The sequence below is a fragment of the Herpailurus yagouaroundi genome, unplaced genomic scaffold (genome assembly GCF_014898765.1).
Source record: "Herpailurus yagouaroundi ecotype Mexico unplaced genomic scaffold, PumYag 198, whole genome shotgun sequence".
Lineage (NCBI taxonomy): Eukaryota > Metazoa > Chordata > Mammalia > Carnivora > Felidae > Herpailurus > Herpailurus yagouaroundi.
The window spans coordinates 19,866,075-19,883,415 of record NW_024412429.1 but is presented as its reverse complement, the minus strand read 5'-3'; the positions used below and the strand labels follow the sequence as shown (position 1 = coordinate 19,883,415).

The following is a 17,341-nucleotide window of genomic DNA, read 5'->3' as shown; positions in this document are numbered from 1 at the left end:
AAGTTCATATTGTCTGTCAGCCACATTCATCACTTTTATTGATAGGAATTGCCACTACATTCCTACAGCTGTGGTAGAGACACCTCAGGAGAAAAAAAGAAGAAAACTCAGGTTAAATATTCAGCAATATTTTTACACTGCATTTATATTCGTTCATCATTCATTAAATTTTTCCATTTTTTCAGCAGACATCGAGTTCCTACAATATGCCAGACCTGTAAGTGATGGAGCAGGTAGAAAACACAATGATTAACAAAATCTCTGAATTATTTTCAAAGAGCAATGGAAGACTGAAGGGTTTTAAGGGTAATGACATTATCTAGGTGACATTTTTAAATCTCTCGGGTTATGAAAGAAGAAAAGCCTTCAGGGGAGAGGAAAAGGGAATCAAAGAAACCAGAAACCATGTTCATATGCTCTATTATCTCCAAGTTTATACCATTATATCATGTTTAAGATGTGTGCGAGCAATCCTCAACTCCCTTATCCTGGATCCTAAACTTTTTGTTATCAGGAAATCACAAATCTCATTTTTTTAATCGATTCTTTTTTTTTTTTTTTTTTTTTTTTACTGTTTATTCATTTATTTATTTTGAGACAAAGAGAGAGAGTGTGTGTGTGAGGGGCAGAGTCAGAGAGAGAGAGAGAATCCAAAGCAGGCTCTGCACTGTCAGCACAGACCCCGACATAGGGTTCGATCCCACAAACCATGAGATCATGATCTGAGCCCAAATCAAGAGTTGGGCGCTCAATGGACTGAGCACCCAGGCACCCCATAAATCTCACTTCTTGATAAATAAGTCCAGAATTTCCCAGAATTATCTTGATTTAAAAGTTTGTCCTGAAATTCCTATATACCACAATAAAGAACATACCAGAAATTCTCATACATTGGCCTCCAAATGGCATCTCACCACCTCTTGCTCCCAGAAGCAACATAAACTCTTCTTATTTCAGCTCAGAATAGTCATGGCATCAAGGTACCTCACACCCAGTAAGTTTAACTCAATGCATATTTTTTAAAAAACTACCTTCAGGTAACTTTTGAAGATGTGAGAAAATGAAAAAAATGATATAAATTCTTTTGTCATTTTCAGCTACTTTCCTAGAACTAGATGCATTTGCCGTTTATCATTTTTCTTTATTTTGGACTCATCAGCCAATTTTCAAGGCAATTTGAGTTCACTTCTTGTGAGAGAGTCCTCAGAAAAGTATTCTGTCAAGGGCTTTGGGACAATCAAGATAAATGACACCCCTACATTTTTCTCATACTAATCACCCCTTTATGAATCCATCCAAAAGAATGCACTCCTCCGTGCCAGTCTGCTTTTTATACACCCCTGATGCTGCTGCTGAGTGCTGTCTCTTCCAAGCATCACATTTCATTCTGTCTTGTTCCCCCGTTGAGCTGCCTCTCCACCCAACATTCTATTCTCAGAGTGGCTTTTCCTGGGATTGTGGCTAGTAAGGATGAGCATTTTGGAGGAATGAAAGAATTTACCTTTTATGTAATTCTCACTGTTGGTCTTCAGATATTTATACTTTCCCATTTCTCTACTTACAATTTAGATCATCTGTAAAAAATGCGTATTGTAAATTTGGGGAAATTTGAGCTCACCCCTTGGATCATCCACTGGTTGGTGTCAAATGTTTTCCACAACTCACACAGATCACGTAAAAGAGAAGAATTTTGCACAGCAATCATGGTATGGTAAAATTATCAAAGAGTGGACTTGTAAACTTTCTCTAAGCCAGGCTGGAATAGGAAGGAGGCATAAAGGAGATTCAAATTTGATTGATGCCTTGATGTGAGTGATATGGTGGAAAGAATACCAAACTGAGAGCCACAGCGTTGGTTTCTCCACTTTTTTTTTTTTTATATTTGCCAGAACTGATAATGAGAGTTTGTTGTTAAAATATAGATGGAAAAAAAGAACTAAGGAAATCTGCACTAACCCAGTAACAGGTCTATTCTGGACCTCAAAGGAGAGGAATAAAGTGTGGGATTTAGAAAATAATTTAGGATCCTAAGTCGCTTCACTACCAACATTAACTTGTAAGTTTCTAGACAATTTCTTGCCAATACTGTGACTCAGCTCCTTATCTCTACTGCTGTATATCTTTTAGCTTCTGCTTAGTCATGACATCTGTACTTTGAACTTCAAAGTATTCATAACCTCTACACACTCACAGTTTCTCATGACCACTGCCATCTTATAGCCTCTGATACCTGATTTCTGTGTCTTTTTTAGCATTAGCCTTTATTACATGTAGAGGACTCTCCTGGTATTTTGCAGTCAAAATCTCCAAGGAAGAGAATCTGATGAGGCTTATTTAATCACTATCATTTTGTTTGGGCTAAGGCCCCATGCTAGATATCTCATGAGCTGCTTCTAGCCAATAGGTGAATCTATAATCCTGGAGACAATTTCCCAGTCCTGACCTAATCAGCTGCTACTGGTGGGATATAATCATGTGGTAATTGTATGTGGTGTGTTTTTTTTTGTTTTTTGTTTTTTTATCAAGAAGCCATCTATCACTAGCCAGGGCTATGTGCTGGGCACAAGACTTCTTTCCCAGTGAGCTTGGCTTCTTCAAGACCTGCTACCACATCTATAACAGGGAAAGTTGGATCACATACTCTAATAAGTCATTTCAAACTCTAAGCTACAAGAGTCTATTTTGGGGGTTGTTTGTTTTGTTTTTTGTTTTTGTTTTTGCTGGTTTTTCGTTAGTTACTACTGGGTTAGGTATTCTAGATGTTGAGGAAATGCAGTGACTGAGAACGATCAGGTGTGTAACAAGATTCTGGCAGGAATAAAAATTTACCACAGATGGTACAAATTAAATGGTTTTAATGAAAGAGCTACTTAGATATGTTGGGAAATATTTAGGAAATAAACAAGAGAAATCAATGCACCCCAGGATCAGCAACAGTAAGAAGCCACTACCATATGTAACGAATGGGCAAGGTGTACATGAGGTTACAGAAACCAATGAGACTATACTTTATACCTCTTGACTCTGCCCTCTGCTCTCAGAGGCTGAAAACTACTTCACCTTGACTCACTTGTTCTCATATTTCCAGTTGGATTTGGCTAATGGGAAGTCATAGCAGGGGACTAGACTTGAGAGGAGTAAGTCAAACAAATTAATCGGCACATGGAACTTATCATCAAGTAGAGTAAACAGGTAAAAAAAAATTAAACTAATACAATAAAATACAACAAAGAGAAGGGGGTAAAGAGGATAGATTTTTAAGGAGGGAAGGATTATTTTAGCATATTGGAAAAAAATAGCACATGTTGACAAATTTCCATCATTTTATAAAGAGATAAAGGGCACTTGCCTTGGACTTTTTTGTTTGGGAACATTTGACCTGTGAAGTGAATGTATGTGACATATGCAAACATGAACATAAAAAGTAAAGCAAACACCTAGGAACCACCACCAATCAGAAAAGAAACTATTATTGGCACCACTGACTGCTTTTCATCTTCCTTTTCTCCATTCTCACTCTACGCCAATAGAACTCACTAGCCTGAATTTTAATTTTTAATCACACTCTCTCGTTTCTTTTAATATATATTTTGTTTTGCTTATTTTCTGAAATTTATAATATTGAAATCTTGTATTCATTCTTTAAGGTCTTGCCTTTTTTACTCAATTATTACTTTTTAATATTCACCCACAGGGATGCACAGGGCTGTAGCTCAACCTCACTGTTGAATAGATGTTTCATTATGTGAATATTGTATAATTTGCTCCTCCATTTTCCTTTTTTTTTTTTTTTTTAATTTTTTTTTTCAACATTTATTTATTTTTGCGACAGAGAGAGACAGAGCATGAACGGGGGAGGGGCAGAGAGAGAGGGAGACACAGAATCGGAAACAGGCTCCAGGCTCCGAGCCATCAGCCCAGAGCCCGACGCGGGGCTCGAACTCACGGACCGCGAGATCGTGACCTGGCTGAGGTCGGACGCTTAACCGACTGCGCCACCCAGGCGCCCCAGCTCCTCCATTTTCCTAAGGACATTGTGCCAATTGGGTGCCATTATGATGCAGGTGCAAATATTCCTATACTCTCTTTTGGGTATATGAGCAAGTGTTTCCTTATGATATATAATGCATGCAAGAATACAATTGTTGACTTCTGAAGACTGTGCGTGTCCAACTCGACCAAAGAGTGCCACTTGTTTTTCATGCTGGTTGAGTCTGTGTATACTCACCTGATTTATGAAGTCTCTGTCATTAGGTCCTATGGGGTGAATGCTTGCATTCCCCCACAGTTCATCTATTGAAATCCTAGTCCCCAAGGTGATGGAATTAGGAGGTTGGCCCTTTGGGAGTTGATTGGGTTATGAACGGGATTACTGCCCTTATAAAGAGTTCCCAGAGGGTTCCCTCACCCTTTCTGCCGTGTGAGGTTATAGTGAGAAGATGGTCATCTAGGAGGAATCAGGTCCTCCGCCAAACACCAAATACGCTAGCACCTTAATGTTGGACTTCCCAGGCTCCAGTCCCATTAGAAATAAATTTCTGTTGTGTTATAAATTGTTAGAGCTGTTTGTTATGACACCCCAAATGTACTAAAACACAAAGTATGTATATTATATTTTGTGTACGTATTCATAGGACAAGTATGTAATGGTAATTCATTGCACTTTTAAATAGAACTACCGTAGGGAGGTTTATTGCTTTTTTACACAATTAATGCGTACTGTGTTTCCATTTCTGTGAAATATCTGTTCATATCTTTTACTCATTTTTCTGTTGGGTTGTTGTTTGAATTTTCTTTTTAATTCCTAAGACTTCTTTCTATATTAGGAATGCTGATTTTTAATCTGTCTCTGTATTACAAATATCCCTTTCCACTTTGGAGCTTTGTCTTTTTCTTTATAGAAACTTTTGATAAATTCCTTTTGCTGTTGTTGAATTATTCAATATTTTCTCAACTGTGCACTTTTTTCTGGCTTTAAGAAGTCTTTCTTGGGGCACCTGGGTGGCTCAGTTGGTTGAGCAATGGACTCTTGATTTTGACTCAGGTCATGATCTCACGGTTCATGGGTTCAAGCCCCATGTCAGACTCCTCGCTGACAGTGCTGGATCCTGCTTGGGATTCTCTCTCTCCATCTCCCTCTGCCCCTCCCACTTACACTCGTGCACTTGCTCTCGCTCTCTCTCAAAGTAAATCAACTTAAAAAAAAAAAGTCTTCTTAGAGAGGCATTCAAGATGGTGGAATAGGACTTCCTTACCATCATCTTCCCACAGAACTTCATTTTGTTAGTCATCCACAGATGAGAGTACTCTGTGGGAGTTGGAGGCCCAGCAGAGAATTCCAGCATGTGATTGGAGAAAAAAAAAAAAATCCAAGCATAAACACGTTAAAGTAGATAATAGGAGGGGTTTCATTTTGCCCATGTCACCCCTCACCCTAGGTGGCACAGTTTGGGGCCAGGAGAGCCCCTCAGCTTGTGATTTCTCTCACAAGGGAAAGCGAGTGTGCGTCAGTGAACTCTGACTTCCCTACCTGTGCAGGAAAAGGGTCACCTCTTCTTCACCTAATCATAAAAATGTTCTATTATGTGGTTATTCTCATGCACATAGTAGGCACGGTAGGTTTTCTTTAATGTCTTTTAGTAGTTCAATTTCTTTCAATAAAGGTTTGCACATCTATGGTTTGGTTTATTTCTATATGTGTTATTTTTTATAATGCTAAATATCCTTTCAATTGATTTTTAAGCTCTACTGATATTTTCAGGTAGTAATCTTACATTTAAGAACATTGCTAAACTAGCACTATTGCTAATAATTTGACTGTGTGTCACTTGGGTTTTACTAGGACAAAAATCATGGTAGTTTTATTTCTTTCCAATCACTTTATATTTTATGTTTCTCTGGTGCACAACTGAGAATGTCAAGAACAATGATAAATTAGTGCTAGTAGTCAATCGTTGCATTCCTGATTTTAAAAGGAATGCCTACCATGTTTCATTAAATGCTATGTTTATCATAGATTATTGGCAGGTGTACTTGTCAGGCTGAGTTCTCTTCCTATTTTCAGGAGTTTTTATTTGTGGATTAATTATTTATTTATTTTTGAATTGTGAATGATCAAATATTTTGCTATAAATGTTGATAAGAACATTTTCCCCATTAATCTGTTACTATGTCATCACTTTTATATGCCTGGGATATATGAAAATTAATTGTGATGCCTTACCTTTGTTAACACATTGTTGGATTTAATGTGTTAAGATTGTGTTTATAACTCTGAGCATACTTTAATTCATGGAACTTGCCTATAATCATTCTTTCTTTCATTGCCTTTGGAATTGGTGTTATCATTAGACTGGGCTATAGAATATGTTGAAACTATGTTCCTTTTTTTTATGCTCCAGAAGAATTTACATAAGATTGCAGATATGTATTCCTTGGATTCTCCATAGCTTTTACTTATAAACTATCTTGACCTTGTATTTTCCTTGTGAGAAGACTTCAAATTATTAATTCAATTGTTTGTGGTTTTAGATCCATTAAGGTTTTATATTTCTTCTTGAATAAATTTTATTTTATATTTTTCTAATATTGGTCTATTTTATGTAAATTTTTGTTTTCGGCATAAAGTTTTCCAGAATTATTCTTTTATCACAATTTTGTCTCTAATGATATCTCTTTTTTTATTGCTCATATTGTTTATTTTTCTTGTACATCAATTATGTCGGGGTTGGAGGATTTTATTTTTTTCTTGCTAAGGAAGCAATTTTTGCTTTTATTAATTCTAACATCTGTTTGTTTCTATTTCATTGATTTATACTCTTCTCTTTGTTATGCGCTAGCCTCTATTTCATTTAAATTTGTTCTCTTGTTCCTTTCGTAGCTTCTGTTGTGGATGCTTAGCTCATGCTTTGGGACCTTATTTTCTCATAGTGGGTTTAAGTCTGTAAATTTGCCTTAGTCTAAGGACTACTTAATTTGTGTCCCACAAGGCTGAGAAGTACTCTTTTTTTTTTTTTTAATTTTTTTTTCAACGTTTTTTATTTATTTTTGGGACAGAGAGAGACAGAGCATGAACGGGGGAGGGGCAGAGGGAGAGGGAGACACAGAATCGGAAACAGGCTCCAGGCTCTGAGCCATCAGCCCAGAGCCTGACGCGGGGCTCGAACTCACAGACCGCGAGATCGTGACCTGGCTGAAGTCGGACGCTTAACCCACTGCGCCACCCAGGCGCCCCTGAGAAGTACTCTTAAAATTATTATTTTCATTATTCTAAATATGCTCTAATTCCTTTCTAATATTATCTTTGGCCTGAGTTATTCAACATGTTTTTAAATTTCTAAATGCAAGGGATTTCTAGAAATTATTCTTTGTCTCCTGATTAATTGCACTGTGGTCAGAACCATGATGTGTATAATACTGACTCATTGAAATCTGTTGAGGTTCACTTGCTCTATGGTCGACAAACTTTGTATTTCTATAATATGGGTCCTTTGATATTTATTGAGACTTAATTGATGGTCTTAAATATGATTGATTTCCAAAAATGTTTTCGGTGATTTTGAAAAATATGTCTATTTTCCAATAGAAAAAATGCATTGTCTACTACATGATGCTTCTTCATTGTGCTATTCAAATGTTCCAACTACTTGCTGGCTCATTTATCAAAAACTGAGAGTGTTGTATTAAAACATCCCATTACCATTCTGGATATTTCTGTTTCTTCCTGTAATTTTGTCAAATTTTTTTTACTTTATTTATTTTTAATCTCTGCTGCTATATTCTCAAGAGGTGTTATGTTCTCCTGACAGATTTAAACTTTATTAATATACAATGATATTCCTTATCTCATGTGATAAAGATCGTTCTGTCAAAAGGTCGACATTGTGACACCATGATATTAGTTAGAACCATATGAAATTGCCAATTTTGTAGATCAAATTGCAATTTCGCATTGCAATCTAATAGCATTGGAAGTTTTGTTGATATTGTGTGCTTATGTATGGTTAAGTGTGTCTCTTTTAAACAGAATGAAGCTTGACTTAAAAAAAAATGTAGTCTGATGATCTATGCCAGTTTTAATGTCTCTTGGTAAACTTAGTATACTTGGATTTACTTGTATCATTTTATTTTGTACTTCCTATTTGTCCCAAAATGTGTGATTTTTTTTCTCTTTCCATGCTTTCTTTTTTTTCCTTTTGCTTTCCAGTCTTTTTCCTTTAACAACTTTGGAATGTAAGCATTCAGTTATTATTTTTTTAGTGATTACTTTGATATTTTAATACGCATAGCTGGCAAAGTCTAACAGTAATCAGTATCTTTACCCTCTGCCCAACAATACAATCAACAATTACTAGGATAAAGTAAATTCTAATCACTTCCTCCCAGTTTCCCACTATTTTAGCCCAAACATTTAGCTCATTGTTGCTTTGTTTTTACCCCACAAATTGGACATTATTATTGATTTATGTAGATGAAATTATATACATTTTGTCCTTCAGGAATTTTAATTAGATACATGTTGGCCCTTAATTTCAATTTCCATGTTTATCAACCTCACTTACATTTTCCATCTACTTGTCACTACCCTCCGTGTTTTATAGGATTTTTAAAGATCTATATCACAGTTCACTAATTTTCTATTTATTTGCTTCCATTACCCTATGTAACACTTTCATTAAGCTTTAAGTGCATTTATTATGGTTTTCAATTCTACAATTTCTAGAAGCTGGTGCTTTTTTAATTATGTGGCTTAACAACCCTGCAGCCCAAAGTTAGAGTTCCTTTCTCAGAGTCTAATGTTTATTCCTACTTACTTTTTGTGCTCTTCCCCAGAATGCAATAGGCCCAACACCTTCTACTACTTCTACTTCCGTTAGTTTACCCGCTAATACTGGTGTGTGGTCTGATGGTCCGTACTTATTTGCTTAGAAGCAACCCTGAATCATGATTCTAGACAATATCACAATGATAGGCAAATGAGACGAACACTTGGCCTCACAGCTACTAAGACTTACTACAAAGCTGTTATATTAAAAACAGTATGATATCCATTCAAAAAGAGAGAAATTGACCTCAAGACCATAATTTCTGTGAGAAAGACTCATATCTCAGAATTATTATTATATAATAAAGATGGCATCGCAAATCAGACTATTTAGTAAATGGTGATAATTGCTCATAGTGGAGGAAAATCCATACCTACCACCACATACAAAGATACAATCCAGATATATTAAAGAAATAAATCCAGAGAAACCATAAAGGCAGGAGATAATGTGCCCTAGGGTTAGAGAGGAACTTCTTAAACAAAATTTCAAAAGCATCATTAATGCATTTAATCACATCAAATTAAGAATTTTTGTGAATAAAGTTAACAAAAAGATGTTGCAGAGATATTATATTTGCCATGTCTAAAACCACAAGGGAATTATTATCTGGGATATATAAGGAACTCATATGCACATGAAGAAAGTTATAAGAATCTCAAATTTTAAAGATGAGTAAAGGATATTTGGGTCAATTCATAGCTAAAAAAACCCAGAGGTTTAACAAAACATATGATTGTTGTCCAAAGTCATTAGTCAACAGAGAAAAGCAATTTAAAACAACAAGAAAAGTGATACTACCTTAGGCCCATCAGATCCTAAATACGAAGAATTCAGTGACAAAAACAAGAAACACAACACCATGTATGTAACTTAAAACTACGTGAAATAATGCATGGTTTACATTAATGCTTTCAAAGTGAATAATACAAGCCAAATATAAGTTGGGAAATTGGAGGTGAGGAGTGGACAAGAGGCCTTGCAAAGACTAATAAGCATCAGACGACCAGAACTGCAGGAGATTACTAAGGAACCCTTGCGTCTTTAGTATAAAGCAAAACCATAGTGCACAGATACTATTGTCATCCTGGATTCCCAATTTCATGGGAAATTCCTAATTTCGTCCTATTCCCAAGATACCCAGCTCAGAAGCACCATCTTCTAAGCTCTGCTTCCCTGAGAATCCCCTGCTTCCCCACAGGCCTACTCATTTTTCTGTACACTGTGGATAAGATAGATGGCTCTTTACTCTTTTTTTTTTTTTAACATTTTATTTACTTTTGCAAGACAGGGAGAGAGACAGAGCATGAGCAGGGGAGGGGTGGAGAGAGAGGGAGACACAGAATCCGAAGCAGATTCCAGGCTCTGAGCTGTCAGCACAGAGCCCGATGCAAGGCTCCAACCCAAGAACCTTGAGATCATGACCTGAGCTGAAGCCGGGTGCTTAACCGACTGAGCCACCCAGGCGCCCCAATTCTTTACCCTTTATTTATCTTCCCATAAAAATGTAGCACCAGAATAAACAAGTGATGGGGATATGTATGTGTATATATATATTTTTTTTTCCTCTCATTTTCTTGTATCCTTTATTCTACCCATTCACTCAGAATAATTCATTGCTTTAGGAAGGGATAATATAGCATAGAAGCAAAGAAAACCTTTTTGGTGCCAAAAGTACAACAAGGAAGTACATAAATCCCAGGCCATAAAACACCATATTTGGAAAATTAGATAAAGAACTAGTCCAGCCTGTCTTCAGACTACATTAAGATGGTAAGGACCGCAGGGGACAAGGAGAATCATAGCAGAAGCAGAGCTGAAACGACTATGGGTTCCTGAGGAGCATGTCCTGTAAGAAGGTCTCCCAAGAGGGAATTGGGAATCCAAGATCACACCCAACTGGGCCACTACCCCCAGGAGGAAAACCAGAGCCATTCAAGACTCCTGTATTCCTATCCCTCATCTTGTCTCCCCAGAGCCATTCAAGATTCCTGTATTCCTATCCCTCATCTTGTCTCCCCAGCATGGCACCGGGACAGGCCTGAGGCCACCTCGTAGAACATCCTGCAACAATGCAGGAACGATGGCGCCTGTGCCTGACGGCAGAGCAGAGACAGCTGTTCTGAGAGCCCTTCCTAGATGGAAGGTGTAAGGTCGCCATGGGAATAGGGACCCCTTGGATGAGCCCACGTGGATGAAGAGTTTATGTGGATGAAGAATAGTTTCAAGGAAAAGCCATCTCCATCTTTTCTCAAGTCTCTGCCCTAGAACTTAGACATAACCACACAAAAATGAGGGACATTCCACTAAACCAGGGGTTCTCAATGTACTGCTATTTGGCACCCCAGGAGACATTAGGCGATGTCTGGAGACACCTGTTGCTGTCACAACTGGGAAGTGCTACTGGACTCTGGTAGGCAGAGGTCAGGGATGCTACTGAACATTCTATAGTGCACAGAACAGTCCCCCAAACCAAGGAATTACCCAGCTCAAAATGTCAGTAGTTTCAAGGTTGAGAAATATTTCCTTAGACTGAGGTTAAATCTTGACCACTCAGCCTAAAAAGAAATGTATAATAAAAATTGTTTATTTATTCTAGAATAAAGAAAATGACACCTAGCCCCTGGTATTAAATGCACAACCATCTACTTATGCTAAGGAATAAATTTTTTTTAATATGAAAGAATCAATAGCCCATCAGTTTGCATTTAATGAAAGGGATCTGAGAAGGGAAAAAAAGTTTAAGTCGCTTCAAAGTAAGACAAAGTGTCCCCACATGAGGAAGAAACAGAAATGGAGGCATGAAAACAGACACTAAAAGTTCACGACAATATCTGAATCAAATGAGAGGAAGAAAGTCATCCATGAAGCAGCGTGCAGAGAAGGAGTTGTTCCTCACCAAGGACAATGAGAAATATTAGCATTTTTTTAGAGAGGTGAAATTGTATTTCTTCCAGACTCTGTACTTAAAGTTTACTAAGAAGGAGGCATGTGAACCCCAAGACCACCCACTTGCCAAGAAGAAAGCAGAAGGAAAACTTGGAAGCACTTTCAAAACTACCATGAATGAAAGCAAAAGTCAGAAACAATAGGGGCGCTTAGGTGGCTCGGTGGGTTAAGGGTATGACTTCAGCTCAGGTCATGATCTCCCCGTTTGTGGGTTCGAGCCCTGTGTTGGGCCCTGTGCTGACAGCTCAGAGCCTGGAGACTGCTTTGGATTCTGTGTCTCCCCCTTGCTCTGCCCCTCCCATGCTCATGTCCTGACTCTCTGTCTCTCAATAATAAATGTTAAAAAAAAATTTTAAAGCCAAAAACAATAAAAAAAAGGAGGAAAGGAGAAGGGGAGAAGGGAGGGAGAGGAAAGAGGAACACAGGAAGGGGGGCATGGGGGCGGGGAGAGAAAGAATGAGCTAGAAACAATCCCAAGGGGTAATAAATAAATTACTCGTATGTAATGACATGCCGAAGTGTTCCATTTTTATGTGAAAGCAAATAACTATGAAGTATCACCAACATAAACACTGATTAAAGGAGATGAAATGTCTTGAGATGAAATGTCATAACATTACACAGTGTCAGTTTGCGGTGTTCTCAAAATGTTAATGACCTCCAGCTTCAGCTGCTTCCATTACCAGGGATCTCAGGGGAGAGAAACCTAAGCTGCAGGGCTCCCAGGAGGAGCCCAGAACCTAGTCCCATCACCTTGCTGTTAATAGATAAAACTTCATTGAAAATGATCCGGTGACACTTGGCCATAATTCAGAAGGGACTACATTTTTTAAAAAAAGAATTTTTCTTTTATCAGAAAGGACTTAAGTTTATCTTACCGTTTCAATAATGTTCCAGACCTGATTCAGTCAGTCTTCAATACTCTTTGGAATAAGTTTTCTATTCTTCTCACAGTGACATTTCCCCAGCACCGGGAGAACCTGCAGGAAATTTAGGAAGTGAGAGTTCATCATTTTACAAACGAATTCTGCACCAAAAAAAAAAAAAAAAAAAAAGGCGTGAGCCAGGCTGAATTTTAACTGTTTTACTAGGACTGATCCCAGAACCCTTCATGAAGTGTTAGAGTATAGTCTCAGTGCCCCTCATGCCGTGCCCCTCATTTATTTTAATAAAAAATCATTAGTACCTTCGATGTCCACCATTATATTTGCCTCAGAGCCAAACAAAATAGGTTATCACCCGGTGGTCACTTTATGGATGAGTCATTCTCTCCCACCTATTCTACTGACCCGGTTTCTCTCACACAGCCAGGACACGTGCTTCCCATCTCCCTGGCGACACTTTGGAACATGGGAACCCCAGTATACATGTATCTGTTGCCTTTGCGCTTCTGCAGTGTGTAAGTACATACCGATGGTTATGGCTGGTGCAGTTTTGTCTGCCTTTGTTCAATGAGTGCTTACTGAGTTTTTATTAAACACAGCCCCCTCAGTTCCCTCTCTCAAAAAATGTCTAATATCAGGAGAGACAGGAAGAACAATATGGGTCAGTATAAATAAGTGTCCTTCCCATGTCCAATTTGAGCGCTCAGTAAATAAGAGGAATAAGATAAGTCTTTCAGCTGGAGATATCAGAGAAGCTTCAGGAGAGTTACACAAAAGGGATTTTGTAAATTTTAACAGAATGGTGACTTTCTATCTGCCCTGAGTAGCCACTAGGTATATTTACATTTAACTTGATTTAGATTTATATTAAGTATACTGAAATAGGGGCCAGCATGGGTATCTCCATCAGGTAAGTGTCCGACTCTTGATTTTGGATCAGGTTGTGATCTCACAGTTCGTGAGATTGAGCCCCATGTTGAGCACCACACTGTCAGTGCAGAGCTTACTTGAGATTCTCTCTCTCCCTCTCTGCCTCCCCCCTTCCCTCTCAAAATAAAGAAGGAAATATTTAGAAAGGGTATACAGAAATAAAATTTAAAATTCAATCACACTAGCTGCATTTTAAGTGTTCAATAACCACATGCGGCTAGTGACAACCATATTGGACATTTCCAGCACTGCTGTAAGCTGAAGAAATGGTATAGTTACACATGAGAAACTCCAGGTATTGTATAGGTGGCTAGACATCAGGAAACACTCCACATTTGCTGCAACATAGGGTGGGGAAAAATAGTAGTGGAAGACAGGACTGGAAAAGGAGTTTGAAATCAAATTGGAGTGAGTCTTGAATATATTCATCTGAAATCAAAGCTTTTGTGAAGCAGAGAACTGAGATTTAGGGTTAATTTGGAAAGGTGTAAGACGATGACCTGAAAAAGCAACTAGACAAGGAGTCCTCAGCCATGGCTGCACATTAGAATGTGGAGGAAATTCCTTACCCAAAACCCAGGCCACATCCCAGATGAATTAAATCAGAATCACTGGGTGTGAGACCCATCAATGGCTTTTAAATATCCCCAAATGATTTCAATAGGCAGGTGTTTGGGGACAGCCACTGGTACTACGTGCATGACGTCATTTCTCCCACTTGTGCCATTAATACCCTCTTTCCTCTGATGAACTTCCCCTTAGACTTTCTACCAAATGCTGTTAGAGTTGCCAATCACTATAAGCTGCTTCCCTGGTCACAAGATGTGGCTTAGGAACCAAACGTTGGCAAATCACAATAGGCTAGTATTGCTGGCTGTGGTGATCGTCCCAGATTTAGACTACAGTCCAAGTCAGGCAAATGAAAGCCTGTTCTGAGATTTGGCATACATATTCCTAGCGAGAAGGCTCTCTATTTAATGTAGGAGGCCACTAAACTGGGATGGCATTAGCTTAAAAATCTCTGTGAATGTGTTCCTCTCATTGCCACCAACCCAGCAGTGCAGGGTACAAAGCCATCCACGCAAGAAGATCACAAAATTCGCAGGTACCAGCACAGTTGAAAGATTTGAGGGTGGGAGTGCCAGTAAAGGGAGACAAAGAAGATCTGGTGATATATCTTGGGTTCCTGGTGGAATCCCTGGGGCCAGTTCCCCCTCTGGATTTCCCAGTCATATGAATCAAGCAACGACCTACTACTCTGGTTTGTTTTCTTCCCGCTTAAATTTGAGATGGGTTTGAATCATCATGTTTAATGGTAAAAAATATAGAGATGTAGAATGTGGCTTTGCCAAACATACTTGACCATGTTAGAATACCTCTTAACAACTTATGGAACACTAATCTTTTTTTCCAAAGAGCTACAGAGGATAACTGAAGTGTGAGGGCCCTCTCTGAGTAGAATAACCATGGCAAACTCACTTGTAAACTAACAGCAAGATATTATAAGTGGACTTAAGCTAAGAGAACCAAAGAGCAAGAGGGAGAATGTGTGAGAGCGCTGTGGTACCTAAATGGTGGGTGGGTAGGGCGCCTCAGTGGTTTAATCAACTAAGACTTGATTTCAGCTCACGTCAAGGTCTCACGGTTCCTGAGTTCCAGCCGCATGTCAGGCTCCTTGCTAAGAGGTCAGAGAGGCTGCTTAGGATTCTCTTTCTTTCTCCCTCTCTCTCCGCTCCTCCCCTGCTCACTCTTCCACTCTCTCAAAACAAAGAAATAAACTTTATAAATAAATAAATAAATAAATAAATAAATAAATAAATAAATAAAAAGGTGGGTGGGAAAGGGAAGTGAGTCCTAAGGAGGAAGCCAGGGCAAAGTAGTAAAAGGGGTTCTGTCATCTCCTATATCTGACCACAAGTCCTTGAGTTGTATATGAACACACACTCAATCCGTGTTGGCTGCACAGAAAATTGTTCCACTTTAGATAGCTCCTTTCTTAGTAACTCCATGGAACATATATATTAAAACAAACCCAGGGCCATTGCCAATTCAAAGGGGCCACCTCTCCACATGATGGGGCCCATCCATCCTTGGCAAGAGGATGTTAGCCTGTGACCAAACCAAAGTGTGTACCTAAGCGTGAAGGGCTCAAAGGACCAACTTTTAGTCAAAGATTGGGAGCACAGACAAAAATTTCCATAGCGTATGTGCACTCGTGCCTAGTTCACTATACCCAAAGACTCCCTTTTGAGTCTGTTTAATTGACCAGGATTAGAGATCACAGCCAGTTCTCGAACTCTTTCCACCTAGAAAGCACAACCAATAACCTACACATCTCTTTTGCCCAGCCATCCCCAGGTATGGATTAATAGGGGCTTATTGTGTTCTGTGTTAATGAATCATGAGTGGAAGCCAGTGAAGCAGACAATGTATCAGAAGCAGGAAACATAATTGGTTGGATGAGCAAAGGAGACAGGCATTAGATCTGCTCACAGGAAGGGGAAATAAGGCTTTGATCAAAGAAGAAAATATCCGGTCATGTAGGCATCGTTTGAACTCTTGCAATCCTTCCACTGCTGGTATTTCCTATCATTTTTACTTGGGGACCCAACATTTACTTACACCACCTCAGGCATTTTATGTAACTTAGCTCAGGCAATTTTCAGATGCCAGTCTTCATAGGATGTGCTCTGTATTTTAAAGAAATTTTACACTTTATTTCCATTGATAGCATTTGAAAATGTAGACTTCTGTGACATATGATGAAGAGAAATCTCTTCCCTGATGGGAGTTTGCTCAAAATGCCCCTTTAGAAGGCCTCTTCCCGTTCTAATAGTGAATGACTAATTTAAAAGATGTGTCAATGCAGAAAAAGTCTGAGAGATAAGATCTTGAAAGTCAAAAGCAGAGAATGGAGAGAATGTGAGAAATTTTGTTCTATCATTTCCATAATCAGGGGGAAAAAGCATTTTAGGCAAATCCCTTTGGATTTGCTAAATAAACAATATTTGTGGATAAGAAAATCACAAGACCGTTGGCATTTGAAGAATGCAGCCATCTCAGTATTCACTGTATCAGTCATACAATGACACTTGGTTTTCACCAAGCTTCACGGGGTCCAGATCACCTACAAAGATGAAGTGAAGGTTGTGTGTTCTGAACAGTAGTAACAGGCTACTTGATCATGAGAATCGCAAGCATTTTCCAAAATTGGACTGGTTTTGTCAGAGCCATAGGGATTTAGATACCCTCCTGGTGAAAAATATCTTCCCATTCCATCAATTTGTTTATTAGGGGGAAAAAGTACTGTACCCTAAACTGTGGACTTCAAACCTTCTTCTTAAAGTCAATAGATGTCTGTATGAAATTTAAAGATCCCACAGGTTGGTAGGAGAAAATAGAGTCCTTTGAGTTTGCTTTCTACATCCCCTCCAAATCCTAGAGATGCCAACGAGTAAATTTTACAAACCACTATGCCAAATTGTTTTCTTCATCGGCTGACAAGCAGGGCACCCCGAAGTTGTACAGCATAGCAGACCAGTCTGAATGGCCTGAGCCAGCAATTAATTTGTTAGAACCAGGACGTTTTTGTATCTTGCTGAGTCTCCTATAAAAATGCAAATGTTCCTGGGAGGAGCAGCATCTTAAGCAATCATGAGGGATTATTTTATCAACTCCATTTGCAGCTTGGAAGCAGAGCTGACAGCAAAGCCTTGTAGGACTGGGCACAGATAACGGAGGTAAAGGAACTGA

At 38.7% G+C, this 17,341-nt stretch overlaps 1 long non-coding RNA gene across 8 annotated transcripts in view; it reads right to left on the bottom strand.

The window, feature by feature from the left end:
- LOC121013342 (uncharacterized) overlaps nt 1-17,341 on the bottom strand; it is a 275,767-nt gene that overhangs the window by 119,555 nt on the left and 138,871 nt on the right. For all 8 annotated transcript variants that reach the window (XR_005782649.1, XR_005782647.1, XR_005782646.1 and 5 more), the window contains one exon: nt 12,653-12,754. This is a non-coding gene — a long non-coding RNA (uncharacterized LOC121013342). The remainder of the gene's footprint in view (nt 1-12,652; nt 12,755-17,341) is intronic.